General features: G+C 37.8%; 2 pseudogenes; both read right to left on the bottom strand.

Annotated features, from left to right (window-relative positions):
• On the bottom strand, window positions 10,390-13,891 carry LOC100140314 (olfactory receptor 52A5-like; annotated as a pseudogene).
• Window positions 17,568-18,506, bottom strand: OR52A1DP (olfactory receptor family 52 subfamily A member 1D, pseudogene; annotated as a pseudogene).

Here is a 19,332-nt window from a genome sequence, read left to right on the forward strand (position 1 = left end):
GTTGATTTGATTAGTAGAATCAAGGAGTGGTATGTTGTGTCATCTTCCGATTCCTGTCAAGAGTTTATAAGTCAAAGAAGAAATTCATTTATTTTAGCTAAATATACTTTAGATTTGGGTGATACCACTTTATCCTTTTTCTATTATTGAAATATACCTGACAGATAACATTTTGTAAGTTTAATGTGCATGATACAGTGACTTGATACACTCATATATTGGAATATGATTTCCACTGTAGTGTAGGTAGCATCTCTACCATGTCATATAATTATATTTTCTTTTTTATGGTGATAATAAATAAGAAATAGATTCTTAGCATGTGTGATGTTTATAGTATAATAATGTCTATAAAACTATACCATGCATTAGATCTTCAGATGTTATTTATCTACTTATTTATCTGCATGTTTGTAACCTGAAACAATATGCCCACGGTTCTCTGAGCACTCATTCCCAGGTAACCACCATTTTACTCTTTGAGTTCATTTGTTTAAAGACTTTGCATATAAATCTTATGATGTAGTATTTGTCTCTCTTTGTCTGACTTATCTGACTTAACATAATATCTCTAATGTCTATTATTATCGTAACAAATGGCAGGAGTTTCTTCTTCTTGATAGCTAGACAAATTAATTATCCAGGAAATGCAAATCAAAATTACCATGAGATATCACTTTGCTACAGATCTTCCATCAATAGACAACAGAGAACAAGTGTTGATGAAGATATGGAGAATAGGGAACATTTGCTCACTGTTAGTGGGAACATAAATTTTTCAACCTATAGAAAACAATTTTGAAGTTCATAAAAAATTCAGAAAGGGTATACTGTATGATCCAATATTTCCACATTTGTTTGTATGTCCAAAGGAAGTAAAAATATGATAGTGAAGAGACATATGTAGACCCAGCTCATCTATGTTTATTGTAGTATTACTTTCAATAGTCAAGAGGTGGAAACAACCTTAGTACCCATGAATGAATAAATGATAAAGAAGATAAACAAGATGAAATATGCAACTATTGTTTCCAGTCTAACTACGGCTCTCTAACCTATCTGCTGCTTAGAGACTGGGATTCAAATTTAGCATATACCATTTATTTATATATACACACACACACACATATATATATATATATATATTGCATGTTATATATGAATATATGAGATCTTTAAGAATTTTAAAATATTTTATCTTCCTTCAGTTCAGTTCAGTTCAGTCGCTCAGTCGTGTCTGACTCTTTGCAACCCCATGAATTGCAGCACGCCAGGCCTCCCTGTCCATCACCAACTCCCGGAGTTCACTCAGACTCATGTCCATAGAGTCAGTGATGCCATCCAGCCATTTCATCCTCTGTCGCCCCCTTCTCCTCCTGCCCCTAATCCCTCCCAGCATCAGAGTCTTTATCTTCCTTACCTTATCTAATTGATATTTTTCTAGAGCTAAGTCTCTGTCACAGCAAAATTGGCATTTTAAGTCAGATAGATTTTTGTGTTGTGGATTTCTGTTTTGTGGAAGTTTAAGCAGTATCCCTAGCTCCTACCCACAAGATGTTGATTGCTTTCTCTTGTCATAATGACCAGATATATACCATACATTCCCAAGTATCCCCTAGATATGGAAGGTGGGGCATACCACTCCTGGTTGCTAACCATTATTCTAGACTCTTACATTGGGGAAAATAGCCGTTAACTGAATAAGAATGAATATTTATGTACCTTTAATCAAAATGGGCAGAATAAATCTGGCTATTAAGGTAAATTATTTTTCAGTAAGTAGTAGCCAGATAAAGGAGATGAAGAAGGGCACTCCAAAAAAGAAAGAATTAGTACAAAATTACATAAATGAGACATACGGTGAAATTGTGAATCAATAGTTTTCACTGAAAAATTGTGTCCTAAGCAAAAATGATGACTGTGGAAGATATTGAAAAGGGAAGAATATAAAACATAAAGGTACTATTTTAAATCAAATAATTTCAAAATCTAAGGTGGCAAAACAGCCCTTCTGCCTTTTAAAAATTCAATAAGATAGCCAGTTGACAAATAGCTTCCTTTTTTGAATTCATAGGCTGTGGAAACCACATTACCTCATGTGCAGCATAAACCCTGAAACACTAGTGTTACTTATGACTCCAGTTCTACTTAGCCTGATTACAAGAACCTAAACTTTTAAAGTATTTGGGGGGTTCTCTAACATCAAACCAGTTAGACTTGTTTATTTTGCTTGTAAATTGTATTTTAATCAGAGTTTGATGAATCCCTCCATAGAGTATCCTTTAGTTACTGTTCAAGACTGTTAATTCTTCGTCGTGAAGTCAGCTCAGTCATGTCTGACTCTTCGTGACCCCATGGACTGTAGCCCACCAAGCTCCTCCATCCATGGAATTTTTTAGGCAAGAGTTTGTCTTTAAATCAGATACAATCAGTTTGGACCAGTAGGTTCTCAGACTCTGATGCATAATTTAATATAGGCACCCCATGAAAGAAAATAGAGAAAAAGATACATTTGTCATCAATGAGAATAATATACTTACATATTTATTCATGTTATTTCTTCTGTATAAGACTGGATGACTTTTCAAAAAAATGCAAAAAGAGCAAGAAAAGATCATTCAAATGCACATATTTTTGGCAAGCCTGGGTCAAAGTTTCTTGGTTTGCCTATATTTATTCACCTGAAATATTAAAAATGGTTGTATTCTCAAAATAGTTGCAATTCTGAAATACATATTAGTACATAAGGAGGAATCTCTAGGATTTAAGAAAATCAGCAGCAGAAATAATAGGGACAGGAGGACTCATTCTTGATAACTACTGAATATGGGGAAATGAGTATGTGGGTAACTTGGGCAAATTGAGGCTAATTTCTTGGTTTACAGTGGTCATAACCCCCATGATAATGAAATTAGTCCAATTTGGGCTCATTAATTCTTAATGAGGAGAAGGCAATGGCATCCCACTCCAGTACTCTTGCCTGGAAAATCCCACGGACGGAGGAGCCTGGTGGGCTGCAGTCCATGGGTTTGCTAAGAGTCGGACATGACTGAGCGACTTCACTTTCACTTTCATGCATTGGAGAAGGAAATGGCAACCCACTCCAGTGTTCTTGCCTGGAGAATCCCAGGGACAGGAGCCTGGTGGGCTGCTGTCTATGGGGTCCCACAGAGTCGGATATGACTGAAGTGACTTAGCAGCAGCAATTCTTAATGAAATATACATAATTTGGAAGATGAATCATTTTTTAAGCTCAAGGATAAGAGATTAGATTAGTAAGAAAATAAACAATGAAAGAACAGGTTTCTCAAAGGAGACAAATACAGACCTAGTTACTTTATATCAGCAAGTTCTATCAGTTAACAGGATACTGAACTATCAACAATATTGAATATTAGCAAACATACTAGAAATGCAGGGACAGCCATGATTTATGCTGATAAACATCAAGTGAAAAAATGAAGTCAGCTAGGCCATTTCATGACAGGAACCCTGTATCAGCTGACATTGTTAGAATAGACTCAGTCAGTGAATAGAATTAGCTAGTTTGATTTTGGCATGTTTGATCCCCAGTGCTTAGTTCAGTGACTCTCTGATCCATAGATGGCTGACTCCTTCTAATAAGGGCAAAGTTTTTTGTTTTTTTTTTTTTAGAAAAGATCAGAATGAGAATAGGACTCCTTTAAGTATGAACATATTATCTGACTTATTCAAAGATAAGAAGCTGGCATGTGAGCATCAGATGACAGCATAGACAATAGGATGGCAGGTGGATGTACATAAGTGAGTACAGGACTGATGGGATGGAGTGATTATTATTGAAAAAGTTGGCAATTAATATAGTGGTAAACTTAGGAATTCATTACTTGTAAGTAGGACTTACTTGTCAGTTGCTGTGGGGAGCCATGGCTGCTCTTGCCTGATATCTGAAAAGTAATACCAGTTCTTCATATAACTATTTCTCATTGCTAATCAACTCATTCCTTCTCCTGAACTTGCAGTCTCATTCCTTTACATTCTGGCCTACAATGCCTCTTCTTTTCATCTGCACCCTCTGTAAGAGCACCTAATCAATGTCAGGAACTCTAATCCATGTGGTGCTGGGGCCATCTGCAATGAGTTCACCTCTCTGGGACAATCTTTCATACTTTTCTGTTGTTTCTGCAATACAGATACTCTTCATCTTTTATCAGGTTGTCTGAGATCATATTTCTGTGTTCATTCTCCAACAAAACCCAAAACAAAGTTTGTGTTATTCTGGGGCATGGCATCAATTTATCAAGCTTGACCAGAAGAAGAAAGTTTTAGTCACCAATTTTAATGTTTCCTAAGTGTACATCATGAGAAACGCTGGGCTGGAAGAAGCACAATCTGGAATCAAGATTGCCAGGAGAAATATCAATAACCTCAGATATGCAGATGATACCACCCTTATGGCATAAAGTGAAGAGGAACTAAAGAGCCTCTTGATGAAAGTGAAAGATGAGAGTGAAAAACTTGGCTTACAGCTCAACATTCAGAAAACGAAATTCATGGCATCTGGTCCCATCACTTCATGGGAAATAGATGGGGAAACAGTGGAAACAGTGTCAGACTTTATTTTTGGGGGCTCCAAAATCACTGCAGATGGTGATTGCAGCCATGAAATTAAAAGACGCTTACTCCTTGGAAGGAAACTTATGAACAATCTAGATAGCATATTAAAAAGCAGAGACATTACTTTGCCAACAAAGGTCCGTCTAGTCAAGGCTATGGTTTTTCCAGTGGTCATGTATGGATGTGAGAGTTGGACTGTGAAAAAAGCTAAGCACCGAAGAATTGATGCTTTTGAACTGTAGCATTGGAGAAGACTCTTGAGAGTCCCTTGGACTGCAAGGAGATCCAATCAGTCCATTCTAAAGGAGATCAGTCCTGGGTGTTCAGTGGAAAGACTGATACTAAAGCTAAAACTCCAGTACTTTGGCCACCTCATGCGAAGAGTTGACTCATTGGAAAAGACCCTGAGGCTGGGAGGGATTGGGGGCAGGAAGAGAAGGGGAAGACAGAGCATGAGATGGCTGGATGGCATCACCGACTCGATGGACATGAGTTTGAGGGAACTCCGGGAGTTGGTGATGGACAGGGAGGCCTGGCGTGCTGCAATTCATGGGGTCGCAAAGAGTCGGACACGACTGAGTGACTGAACTGAACTGAACTGAATGGATTTGTGGAGAAGGAGGAGTTATGAACATGAAATAAGGGACTTACTAGCCACTAGCTAAACTACAAGAGGTCCAGGAGTTTTTAATTATACCCGCTTGGGTTATCTACATGTAATATCCCTGAAGTCTTTACTAAAACTTGCTTATACCTCCTTATTCTTCCTTTTCCTTTTTTGCACAGGCTAAGTACAGAGATTATACACAGCATTTTTTTTGAGGCTGAGTTCCATTTCTGTTGCCCTCATTTGCAAATAAGTCTAAAAGTCTATTTAAATATAAACATGTTCTACCCCAATGGATTCTACTTAAGTAAGTATTCTGTGACATTTCCTTTCAATGAGGCAAATTCTGATATGAATTGCAAGTCCCATCCACTACTTAAAATGGGGTATCAAAGTCTCCTACTATATTTGTACTGCTGTCTAAGTCTCCCTTTAGTTTGCTTCATATATTTGGGTTGTCTAGTACATGTAATGCATTTTCAAGATGAATTCAGTCTTCTAATATTATGTGATGTTTTGCTTCCCTGGTGGCTCAGGTGGTAAAGAATCTGCCTGCAATGCAGGAAGCCCAGATTCAATCCTTGGATTGGGAAGAGCCCCTGGAGAAGGGAATTGCAACCCGCTCCAGTATTCTTGCCTGCAGAATTCCCATGGACAGAGGAGCCTGAAGGGTTTCAAAGACTCAGACACAACCGAGCAACTAACACTAACTAACTTGCTTTTTGTGACTTTTTTTTTTTTTTTGGTCTTCCTGCAAGATTTTCAGAATCTTCATTCCTCTACCAGAATCAAACCCAGGTCCGTGGTAGTGAAAGTGCAGAGTCCTAAACATTGTACCACCAGGGAAATCTCAGTGATAGTTTTAATTAAAAGCCTGTTTTAACTAATAAAATTATGCCCACTCTTGCCTCCTTTTGTTTACCACTGGCATGAAATTTCTTCCTCTATGCCTTCACTTTCAGCTTATGTGTGTTCTTAAATCTTAAATCCTATGACAATACAGTAGAAAACATATAGTCAATTTTTGCTGTTTATTTAGTCATGTATCTGTTATGTATGTCTGATTATCCATTAATACATTTTTTATTCCTTCTTGCATGGTATATTTTCATGTCTTCCTTCATATAGTTCATGTTACAAAATTTTATTAAACCCAAATACATTATGGTTCATTTCCATTTATGTGTTAATTAATAAGAAGTCATTCCAAATTTTATTCTACCTACACATCTTTAATAATATGCTCTCTTCTTTTTATTAAAATGGACTTTTTTTTTGGATTATTTCTTTTGAGAATTAAACATCAGTCTAAAATTAGAGACCAGATATCTCTCCCTGTGTACTAGGTTTTTCTTAAAAACTCTTAGTCCTCAGTCTTAAAGGTTGATTGAAGAAAATTTAAACCAGATCTCTACAGGGACAAAATTCTGAGAATATGAAGTTGTGTGGGCAGAGGAATAGCACAGACTGAAAAAAACATCTGAAGGCAAAAACCACTACAATATTGTAAAGTAACTAGCCTCCAATTAAAATAAATTAAATTAAAAAAATCTGGTCTTTGTTTTAGAAGTCAGTTTATCACATGACAGCTTTGATTGATGGCCATACTTTATTTTAAGATGATATACTGATTCATTCAAGCACCATCATTGTTTGCCATGTTGTACCGTGCTAAATTGTTTCAGTCTTGTCTGACTCTTTGCAACCCCATGGACTGTAGCCCACAGGATTTCTCTGTCCATGGGATTCTTCAGGCAAGAATACTGGAGCAGGTTGTCATGCCCTTCTCCAAGGAATCTTCCCTACCCAAGGACTGAACCCTCAGCTCTAAGTCTCTTGCATTGGCAGGTGGATTCTTTACCACTAGTGCCATCAGGGAAGCCAACCATCATTGTTTACATTAATAATATTGGAATAAACTCTCTAGTACACTGATTCTCTGTAAGATGGTGCTACATGTTGCTTTAAAGCCTCCAGGTTAGTTGCTCTTGAATACCATTGATAAACACCAGAGAAATATTTAAATTTGTCATTATACAATTCCATTTTTACTGAAGTTCTAGAAAGTCTCAGGAATTATCCTATGTATTATCAGTGTTAGTTACTCAGTCATTTCCAATTCTTTGTGACCCCATGGACTAAAACCTGTTAATCTCCTCTGTCCCTGAAATTCTCCAGGCAAGAATACTAGAGTGAGCAATTCCATTCTCTAGCAGATCTTTTCAACCCAGGGATGGAATCTTGGTCTCCTGCATTGCAGATAGATTCTTCACCAGCTGAGCCACCAGGGAAGCCCATGTATCATTAATACAAGTGTAAATTAGACACAGTTACTTTCCTATAGACACTTGCAGTAGTTGATTTTTAAATGCAGTGGAATTTATTTGTTGATATTTTCAGTTCTATAGTAAACATTCAAATATAGGTAAAACTCAAACTGGGTAAGAGTATTAAAATATATTCCTCTGGAAGGGTGTGTTCTAATTAACTATGGATGCTGTTTTGTTCTTAATCTATACAGTTAGCAAAACAGACTGGGAGCTCAATGCAGCTCAGATCATGAACTCCTAATTGTAAAATTCAGACTTAAATTGAAGAAAGTAGGGAAAAAACAGTAGGCCATTCAGGTATGACCAAAATAAAATTCCTTCTGATTATAGAGTGGAAGTGAGAAAGCAATTCAAGAAATTAGATCTCATAGACAGAGTGCCTGAAGAACTATAGACGGAGGTTCATAACATTGTATGGGAGGCAGTGATCAAAACCATCTCCAAGAAAAAGAACTGCAAGGCAAATGGCTCTCTGAGGAGGACTTACTAATAGCTGAGAAAAGAAGAGAAGCCAAAGGCAAAGGAGAAAAGGAAAGATAAAGCTATCTGAATTCAGAGTTCCAAATAATACCAAAGAGGGATAAGAAAGCCTTCTTAAGTGATCAATGCAAAGAAATAGAGGAAAACAATAGAATGGGAAAGACTAGAAATCTCTTCAAGAAAATTAGAGATACCCAGCAAACATTCCATGCAAAGATGGGCAGAATAAACGACAGAAATGATATGGACCTAACAGAAGAAGAAGATATTAAGAAGAGGAGGCAGGAATACACAGAAGAACTATATAAATGAGATAATGACCCAAAAAACCATGACTCACCTACAGTCAGATATCCTAGAGTCTGAAGTCAAGTGGGCCTTAGAAAGGATCACTACAAACAAAGCTAGTGGAGGTGGTGGAATCCCAGTTGAGCTAGGATTCAAATCTTAAAAGATGATGCAGTTAAAGTGCTGCACTCAATATGCCAGCAAATTTGGAAAACTCAGCAGTGACCATGGGACTGGAAAAGATCAGTTTTCATTCCAATCCCAAAGAAAGGCAAAGCCAAAGAATGTTCAAACACAATTGCACTCATTTCACACGCTAGCAAAGCAATTCTCAAAGTTCTCTAAGCTAGGCTTCAACAGAACATGAACCAAGAATTTCCAGATGTTCAAGCTGGATTTAGAAAAGGCAGAGGAACCAAAGATCAACTTGCCAATATCCTCTGGATCATAGAAAAAGCAAGAAAATTCCAGAAAAACACCTACTTTTGCTTCATTGTCAATGTTAAAGCCATTGACTGTGTGGATCACAACAAACGGTACAAAATTGTTAAGGATACAGGAATACCAGACCACCTGACCTGCCTTCTGAAATTTCTGTATGCAGGTCAAGAAGCAACTATTAGAATCAGACATGGAACAATGGACTGGTTCCAACAAGGAAAGGAATACATCAAGGCTGTATGGTGTCACCCTGCTTATTTAACTTATATGCAGAGTACATCATGTGAAATTCCAGGCTGGGTGAAGCACAATCTGGAATTACGATTGCCTGGAGAAATATCAATAACCTCATATATACAGATGATACCACCTTTATGGCAGAAAGCAAAGAGGAACTAAAGAGCCTCTTGGTGAAAGTGAAAAAGGAGAGTGAAAATATTGGCTTAAAACTCAACATTCAAAAAATGAAGATCATGTCACCTGGTCCCATCATTTCATGGCAAATAGATGGGGAAACATTGGAAACAGTTTTATATTTTATTTTCTTGGACTCCAAAATCACTGCTGATGGTGACTGAAGCCGTGTAAAAGATACTTGCTCTTTGGAGGAAAAGCTATGACAAACTACACAATGTATTAAAAAGCAGAAACATTACTGTGCAAAGATCCATATAGTCAAAGCTATGGGTTTTCATTTGTCATGTATCGATGTGAGAGTTGGATCATAAAGAAGACTAAGCACTGAAGAATTGATGCTTTTGAACTGTGGTGTTGGAGAAGACTCTTGAGAGTCCCTTGGACTACAAGGAGATCCAATCAGTCCATTCTAAAGGAGATCAGCCCTGGGTGTTCATTGGAAGGACTGATGCTGAAGCTGAAACTCCAATACTTTGGCCAGCTCATGCGAAGTGTTGACTCATTAGAAAAGACTCTGATGCTGGGAAGGATTGGGGGCAGGAGAGAAGGGGAAGACAGAGGATGAGATGGCTGGATGGCATCACCAACTTGATGGACATGAGTTTGAGTGATCTCTGGGAGTTGGTGATGGAAAGGGAGGCCTGGCGTGCTGCAATTCATGGGGTAGCAAAGAGTTGGACATGACTGAGCGACTGAACTGAACTGAACCTATCCCTTCTCCAGAGGATCTTCCCGACCCAGGAATCTAACTAGGGTCTCCTGCATTGCAGGCAGATTCTTTACCAACTGAGTTAGGAGGGAAGCCCCAAGTGAAAGTGAAAGTCACTCAGTCATGTCCAATTCTTTGTGACCCCATGGACTATATAGTCCATGGAATTCTCCAGGGCAGAATACTGGAGTGGGTAGCCTTTCCCTTCTCCAGGGAATCTTACCAACCCAGGGACTGAACCCAGGTCTCCTGCATTGGCGGCAGATTCTTTACCAGCTGAGCCACAAGAGAAGCCCAGTCTAAAATCATAAGAATAATGGCAACCATTTAAAATATGAACCTAAATGAATTTTACTTCTTCTAAGAGTAGTAAGCTAATGTTTTCAGTATTTTAAGATTTGAAAATATCCCCTTCAATATGACCATCTGGGATTTAAAGTATTTTTTTGAACATAGAAGTTTGTACAATATCTATCTTTTATCATATTGAAATTTCTACTTAGAACTAACCTAAATTCTCTTTAGAAAGATCCACTGTGACCAAGATATTTGGGGTATACAAATATTGTTAATACATGGTCACAGATTTGTTTGTTCTTCACTCCATAGATGATTGGGTTGATAAAAGGTGGAACTACAGGTAAAGCTTAGATAAAAGGATATGAACATATGGCAGTATGTAAAAACCAAACCTGTGTGTGAAGAAAGAAAAGGCAAGGAGATAGAGCTGTAGGAAGACACAAACGCGGGTGGTGAATATATTAAAGGCTTTGAATCTTGCCTACTTCAGGAAAAATTGAAAGATAGTGATAAAGATTTGAGTAAAAAACAACATAAAGATTATGTTAAATCCTAAGACACAGAAGGCAACAAATAGACTATGCATCTTTTTGATCCTTACATCTTCTGTAACCAGCTTCACAATGGCCATGTGCTCACAATAAGCATGGGAGATGACTGCTGTTCAGTAGAATTTGTCAATATTTGATAAGCTCTGTGCATGGTGGTATAAGAATAGTAGCCCTGAGTGCCACCCCAACTCTAATGTGAGTCAAGGATTGTTGGGAGAAGACATTGGCATGTCTCAAGGAGTTACAGATAGCCACATAGTGATCTAGGGCCATCACCAGTAAGACACCTGATTTGGTTCCCTGGAATGAATGAAGAAGCCACATTTGTAGAAGACAGGCTTCAAAAGAAATTTCTGTCAACTAAAACCAGATGATGCCTAACACTGGGGAGAATAAAGTGCTAAGTGCATGCCTGTGGCTCCCCACATGGTTAATATATATATATATATATATATATATATATATAGAGAGAGAGAGAGAGAGAGAGAGAGAGAGTCTGTTTTTATATTTGTTTATCACTGTAATTAGGAAATTCCAATCACAGCCACAAGGTACATAACACAGAATGAATCCCGATCTAACAGTGCACTGACTCCAGACCAAGAATCCCAATGAGTGTTAGTACAGAGGGCATTCAGACTGAGCCATTGGATATGAAATATGAGCATAATAACTTGATTAGTAGATGTAAGAAGTGATATGGTACTTAGCAGCAGGAGCAGCATGGTGTGTCATCTTTTAATTCCTGTCAAAAAGTAATGAATTAAAGAGAAGAAGAAATTCATTTATTTTAGCTGAACATACTTTAGATTAGGGTTATACTTCCCTTGTAGCTCAGTCTTTAAAGAGTCTGCCTACAATGTGGGAGACCTGGGTTCGATCCCTGGTTCAGGAAGATCCCCTGGAGAAGGAAATGGCAACTCACTCCAATATTCTTGCCTGGAGAGTCCCATGGACAGAAGAGCCTGGTGGGCTGCAGTCCTCGGGGTCGCTAAGAGTCGGATACGACTGAGCGACTTCACTTTCACTTTTCACTTTCATGCATTGGAGAAGGAAATGGCAACCCACTCCAGTGTTCTTGCCTGGAGAATCCCAGGGATGGGGGAGCCTGGTGGGCTGCCGTCTATGGGGTCGCACAGAGTCGGACAGGACTGAAGTGACTTAGCAGCAGCAGCAAATCCAAACTACAAACACCTCACAAATATTCTCCCTCTATGAATTCTCTGACATTCCCTCACTGAGCTCAAGTCCTCCACTGATAGAGAACTCTGTTTTCTGAGATAGCCTGCCACGTGGCAAGAACTCCAAATATCACATAGGCTATCTTTACATTGAATACCAAAATGCCTCCTTCTTAATTTTTCATAAAAATCCAGAATCAATCTTCCAAAAAATACCATCAACCATGGATCATGATGATTTATTGAATGGAATCTGAAATTAGTCAAGAGAGTTTAAATCCTGGATGCCACTACTTACTTTGCACAATCTACAGCCAGTTATAGAACTTAACTTCAAATTGTCTCCATTTTTTTGTTGCTAAAACAATGCTCACAGATTGAAATACATTCTAATGTGATTAGAAGGAATCAATGACTTAGTTCATGTAAATAATTTGTAAAATATATAGGAGAATGTATTTTTCTGTCACTAAATGCCAAATGCTAATCCATAGAAGTTCATCCTCTCTTTCCCATAACTTTAGATACCTGATGAGCATGTCACATGAATGACTTCAAGGGCCTCATTCCCCGTGAATCTTTCCTGGCCTAAATGGGTATTATTTGCTAACCTGTTAACAAATAAGCTTTTCATCCATTTATCTGCCCAGAATATTCTCTAGAGGCCCTCCCAGTTGTCAACCTCATTAAAATGTAACACCCATTATGTCATTAACTGATTTAGAAACCTTCTGGAAATCAGGAGACTCAGTCTTCCTAGGTTTGAACACTCAACTGAACTGTAAGATTCTACAGATATTTTAAAATCATCTTGGCATTTTATTGGATCACATGGTATTTGTGTTCTCCATTTCCCAATACTCAGTGCAGAGTTTCAAGCCCAGAGACTTACCAATTATCACCTGTGGTAATACCCATAGAAGTAATAAAGTCGGAAACTTTTTGCTGCTTCAGCTAGTAAAGATGAATACTTCATAGTACATGGTGCACCTGGACAATTCATCTTCACAAATTCCTGGTGAGTTCTTAGGTTCACCTGTGAAAAGGGTGAAAAAAAGAAAAGCATCTTATGGTTCAGAATATACAAGATTCATTTTCAGTGTTTGTGTCTCTAAAAAAGAAATTCTTAAACTTTGCTTTCACTTTGGAACTGGGAACCAAAATGATCCCCCTTTTAAAATTTTCTAAAAGAAGACAGTGCCCCAGGAGAGGACAAAACAAGTCAATGGTACTTATTTATAAAAATAATATACCAATATAGGAACATAAAAACATCTTGAGATATACAGACTACTCAGTATAGACCTGCTGACTGAGAAAAAAGGAATATTTCTGTAATTTAATTCCAATCTGAGAAACACTCATTTTTAAGTTTTGGGCCCATGAAAAGGGATGACTTGGGAAATTCACCTCAGAACCCTCAATCATCTGTTATTTTCTGAGAATCTTCCATGTGAATTTGTTGAAACAAGTAGTTCCTGTATCCAAACCAGCCCTCATCCAATTGCCTCAGTTATGTTCAGAATTATCATGAAATGTTGATATACATTTTCAAGGATTTTAATATCATTTGCAATATCTATAGTAACTTCCCACTGGGATATATTGTTCATGGCAGGTATTTATTTAGTTGAGTTAAGGCACAAAGAGTGTGCCTTGGATAAAGGATTTTAAGACTTATTAGCTAGAAGATAAAGGGGGAAATCTCCCGTTCTCTATTTCATACAAGGAAAAGTCTCACAAGACTGTATTGTTTGTGTTTACCTGGAGGCCAGTGTGATTTTTCTTGAAGTCACACTGGATTTGTTCTGTGTAGTTGGGTCTGGCCCTGTTTCATAGTCCTGTTCTGTTTCCATTGACAAATGCTCTGACCCCATCTTATCCATAATCCGTCCTTGAAATAGTGTAGCATTGAGGACATTTACATGTGAGGCTAGCTCACCCTGCATTAGGAGAGCTGGTTGTGTGCATCTTTTCCCAGCTGGGCCCATGGTGATTCAGGTCAGCTGATTGATACCAGTGAACAGGAAAAAAACAATGTGTATCAGAGTGTCAACCACCCACCAAAGTAACAGAGTTGCCCTTAGAAATAACTACATTCAAAGGCTTTTGCCACTTTAACAAGAATTTAAAATTTTAATTTTTACTCAAATATTTTAAAATAAGATTTTACTTCTCATTACTTATTTTGGTGGAAATATGTCCCTTTGTCCTTAGTATTTTTACAAAAGTGGGTTAGAGGTGTAAACATTTAGACATGAGGCCTTTCTAAGTATTAAATTTGTTTTTATGTGAAAGTAAGTGATCTGAATCTTTGTGGTTTTCCCTCTTACCGCAGCACTGTATAGGGATATGCATTGAAAAAGCAGTTGGTCTCAGGGGTTGAACAAATAGACAAAGCAATTAATAAATGACAAATGTTACATGGGAATCTGACTTTAATAGAAAAGGATTAGTATACCAAAAATAACGTGAAGGTAGGAAAAACAGCAGTGGGAAGCACAGTGCATCAGTGAGAGAGGAGGCATGCAGAGGATGGGTAGTGTGTGCAGTAAACGGTCACGTTAATGTTAACAAGTCAGTCTGTCAAGTCTTTCCTTAAAAGTTTCCTCCTCCTACAGGTAAAGGCCCTAAAAGAATCCAGGAATTCTAATACTATCAGAAGATAATGCAGAAGTTAATGGCAACTGTTTAAGAACAATGCAAGCCCTGACTTAAACATCATTGTATATTACCCTCTAACAGCTCAGGAGACACTATCTCAGGAACGATTCCACAGAAGATCATAGTTTTGTGACTTACTTAAGTTTTCAGAGTTAATGGAGTCAAGATGGACTGGCTGAGTTCATCTCAAATAGTCTTGTCAAAGTCCATTTAGGCTCTTATTGTGAGAAATTGTTTGATTATAATGTTTCTGTATGCAGATGAATGATAGTTGTTCGCCTCTGGATTTGGCTGAAAACAGCAAATTTGAAACCATAAAATATCAAGCATCAAGAGTCAAATGATTTCACTTACTCTGACATAAAAACTGTTCTGGAACAGTTGCATTATGGTTCTTTGCTATGATAGGATGGACATTTTAAGGCTGATATTAGTGTTTATTTCATATACAAGAGAGTGTAGAATTAGTGCCTTCCTGATGTCTCCTGATGTCTCCTCATATTTTGTCTTTTGGAGAATTCTAATATAGTCTTTGGGCAATTTTAGAAATTATACATAGAAATGGAGATGGAAGACCAAATGTTATCTGAATTTTTATTGACGTATAACTCACATATAACACTACGGTGTACAATTTAGTGATTTGATATTTAAATGCATTGTGAAATGACCTCCATGATAAATCTAGTAATCATCTGTCCCTATATAAAATTATTAAAGTGCTATTGATTATATTCCTTACACTGTATGTTACATCCCATAACTTTATTCATTTATAACTGGATGTTTCTATTTCATAATTCCCTTTAGCTATTTCATCCAGCCCCCTAATCCATCTCCTCTGGCAACCACCAGTTTATTCTCTGTATCTATGAGTGAGTCTGTTGTTGTTTTTCTCTTTTTTTTTTTAATTTAATTTTATTTTTAAACTTTACATTATTGTATTAGTTTTGCCCAACATCGAAATGAATCCGCCACAGGTTGTTTTGTTATGTTTGTACATTTCTGATGCTTTTTTGATTCCACATATGAATGAAATTATACAGCAGATATCTTTCTCTCTTACTGCATTTCATCTAGCATAATATTCTCTGGGTCCAGCCATGTTGTCACAATTAGCAAGACTGCATTTGTTTTTCATCTGTATCTTTATACTGTTTAAGTGTAAGGATATAGCTTAGTATGAAAGCAAAATGGACCTGCTCACTAAATCCCAAAAGAGGCTGATTTTCCCATCAAACCAGGATGATATGAATGTCAGGACAACTTTCCCCTGGAGTACATACCATGCCAAGAGAGTCAACACAAAAGATCTGAAGCTTATGGATGGTTCTCTATCAAGAAGAAGAAGAGGGAGGAGATATGCCAAATATTATTATTCTCAAAGTGAACATTTAGCTGAGGAACTGCAAATAGCCAGAAGGGTCAATGTATTTTGCTACCTTACCTGAAAGCCTCTACCAAGTAACAGAAGAGGCAATTCTTGCCACTGATGGCTGAAAAATCAACATCATCAGATCTCTTCCTCTATCTGAAGTCAATCCTACTAGAAAATACCCAGGGCCTACTAGAAATGTTGTCTCTTGTGGAGTCCTGAGTAACAAAACCCATAAAAATATTAATACCAGTTACAAATTCACGAAACTGAAGCACAGTGTAAATTTACCATTATGCCACTCTTCTCTAGCATAATACTTATCATATGGTAGGTGTTGGATAATCCAGTGAATTAAAAGATAACCTTAGAGGGCTCAGAAAAATGATTAATATGCAAAATAGAACCCCTGAGTTTTCATGTTTTTCATCACTCCTGAGTAACCCTGAACATTCACTGAAATTTTAAACATCACTATCTCATCATATCCATAAAATTTGTTTTTATTTTGTGTTTGGTAAAGAACATGTTAAGATGCACTTTCTCTGATTTTTTATGACTGACATCTTCAAGAAACAAGAGTAGACAACTTGCTTTCACTGAGTACCTAGACACTACAGAACACTAATACTTGGGTGTATTTAAATTCTGTGAGAAATGCATAATTTTTGAATTATCTGGAGAAGACTTCTTAGAACAGGAACCTCAGCCAGATCTAAAAGGCAAAAAGGAAAAAAGAAAGGAAGTGAAATATTGTTCATTATTTTGCACTTTTTACACTTCTCATTCTCACTTCCCTGATAGGATCCATAATCCTATTCATTGATAGTTTTCATGGGCTGTGAGGATGTGAGAACTAGCTGTCACCCTGGCAGATTTCATAAGACAACGTTTGAGAAAACTTAAGCATCTCAAATTACATGCTTTTGCTTTATTTTTATTTGAAGTAACATAGATGGGGAAACAGTGGAAACTGTCAGGCTTTATTTTTGGGGGCTCCAAAATTACTGCAGATGTTAATTGTAGCCATGAGATTAAAAGATGCTTACTCCTTGGAAGGAAAGTTATGACCAACCTAGATAGCACATTAAAAAGCAGAGACATTACTTTGCCAACAAAGGTCTGTCTAGGCAAGGTTATGGTTTTTCCAGTAATCATGTATGGATGTCAGAGTTGGACTGTGAGGAAAGCTGAGTGCTGAAGAATTGATGCTTTTGAGCTGTGGTGTTGGAGAAGACTCTTGAGAGTCCCTTGGACTGCAAGGAGATCCAACCAGTCCATCCTAAAGGAGATCAGTCCTGGGTGTTCTTTGGAAGGACTGCTGCTAAAGCTGAAATTCCAATACTTTGGCCACCTCATGCGAAGAGTTGACTCATTGGAAAAGACTCTGATGCTGGGAGGGATTAGGGGCAGGAGGAGAAGGGGACAACAGAGGATGAGATGGCTGGATGGCATCACCGACTCGATGGATGTAAGTTTGAGTGAACTCCGGGAGTTGGTGATGGACAGGGTGGCCTGGCGTGTTGCAATTCATGGGGTCGCAAAGAGTCGAACATGACTGAGTGACTGAACTGAACTGAACTGATGGTACAAAGAAGAAACAACAAAACTATAAATCATGGTGGATTTTAAAAAGAGAATATTTTTACCACATGAATGCAAATCTGCTTGGTTTTTGCACCATAGACAAGTGGATTGAGAAATGGAGGGACCAGCAAGTAAATGCTAGAAAAGAGGATGTGGATGTAAGGGGGGATGTGAGAACGAAACCTATGTGTAAAGAAAGAGAAGAAGGCAAGGAGGTAGAACTGGAGGAAGACACAGATGTGAGCGATGCAAGTATTGAATGCTTTCAACCTAGCCTCCTTCTAGGGCAAACGAAAAACTGTGATAAATATCTGTACATAGGACAATGAGATGCATATGAGGTCAAACCCAGCAACAGTGAAAGCCACAAACAAACCATAGATTTTGTTGACCCTGGCATCTTCTGCAGCCAGTTTCACAATGGCCATATGCTCACAGTAGCAGTGGGAGATAACTTTTGTATGAAAAAAGTGCAGCTGGTATTTTATCAGTACTAGGCTGGGGGTCACAAAAATGGTAGCCCTGAGTGTTACCATAGCTGCTATTTGGGTGACTAGCTGGGGGGTGAAGATGGAAGCATGTCTCAGTGGATAACAGATGGCCACACAGCGGTCCAGGGCCATGGCCAGGAGGAAGCCTGACTCAAAGGCTTCAAATGTGTGAATGAGCCACATTTGAAGCAGGCAAGAGTCAAAATATATCTCTGGTATATGAAACCAGAAGATTCCAAGCATTTTGGGCACAATGCTGGTGCTAAGAGCAATATCTGTGACTCCTAGCATACCCAGGAAAATGTACATGGGTTCATGGAGGCTGGGCTCCGATTTGATGATGATCAGAAGCAAGGCATTTCCAATTACAGCAGTGAGATACATGGCACAGAATGGAATCCCAATCCAGCACTGCACAGACTCCAGGCCTGGGATCCCTATTAGCATGAACACAGAAGGCATGAAGACTGTGATGTTGGAAATGGACATAGTGTCTTTGCATTTCCAGATGCAAACAAATTAGTCTGTGCTATTGTACTATCTATTTTTATGCCAAGTCTTCAGATTTTCTGATTTTAACTGAACTCTGAGATCATATCATCCATCTCCTTCATATAACTGAAGGGAAAATACAGATTCACAAGCCACATAACTGTTTAGGAAGTCCATCCACAAACACTATACCACAATAAGACATTATGTTCATGGCCAGCCAACCTCAGTAGCACCAACCAAATCACATGAGTAATGGAATAAATTGCTGACTTGTTTTTTTCTTTCCAGACCTGCGGACAAAGAAAAAATAATAGATTTGTTCATTTTGTTTGTAGATTGCATTTTAATCAGTTTGATGAATCCCTCCATACTGTACATTCTAGCTACTGCTCAATCACTCTATTATTCTCAATTGTCTTTAAGTCAGGAACAGTTTGCATGAACAGATTCTCAGACTCTGATTAGTATTTTATTTTAAATGGCTCCTTATGAAAGAAAAATAAAGATAAAAACAGTTGACATCAATGAGCATAATGTACTTAGTTATTTATATTATCTGTTCTGTATAAGACTGAATGATTTTTCAAAAGAATGTCGAGTTAGAAAAGACCATTCAGATTCACATATTTGTGGCAATCCTGGTCAAAGTTCTTTGCTACTTTCTACATTTCTCATAAAGCTGTGTTATATTTTGCTTATATTTCTTCGGCTGAAATCATTAAAATTAGTTGTGTGCTCAAAATAGTTGAAGTTCTGTAATACACATTAGTGCAGAAGGAGGAATCTCTGGGACTCAAGAAAATCAGCAGCAGAAATGATT

This window comes from Bos taurus, chromosome 15 (genome assembly GCF_002263795.3).
Source record: "Bos taurus isolate L1 Dominette 01449 registration number 42190680 breed Hereford chromosome 15, ARS-UCD2.0, whole genome shotgun sequence".
In the NCBI taxonomy this organism is placed as follows: Eukaryota; Metazoa; Chordata; class Mammalia; order Artiodactyla; family Bovidae; genus Bos; species Bos taurus.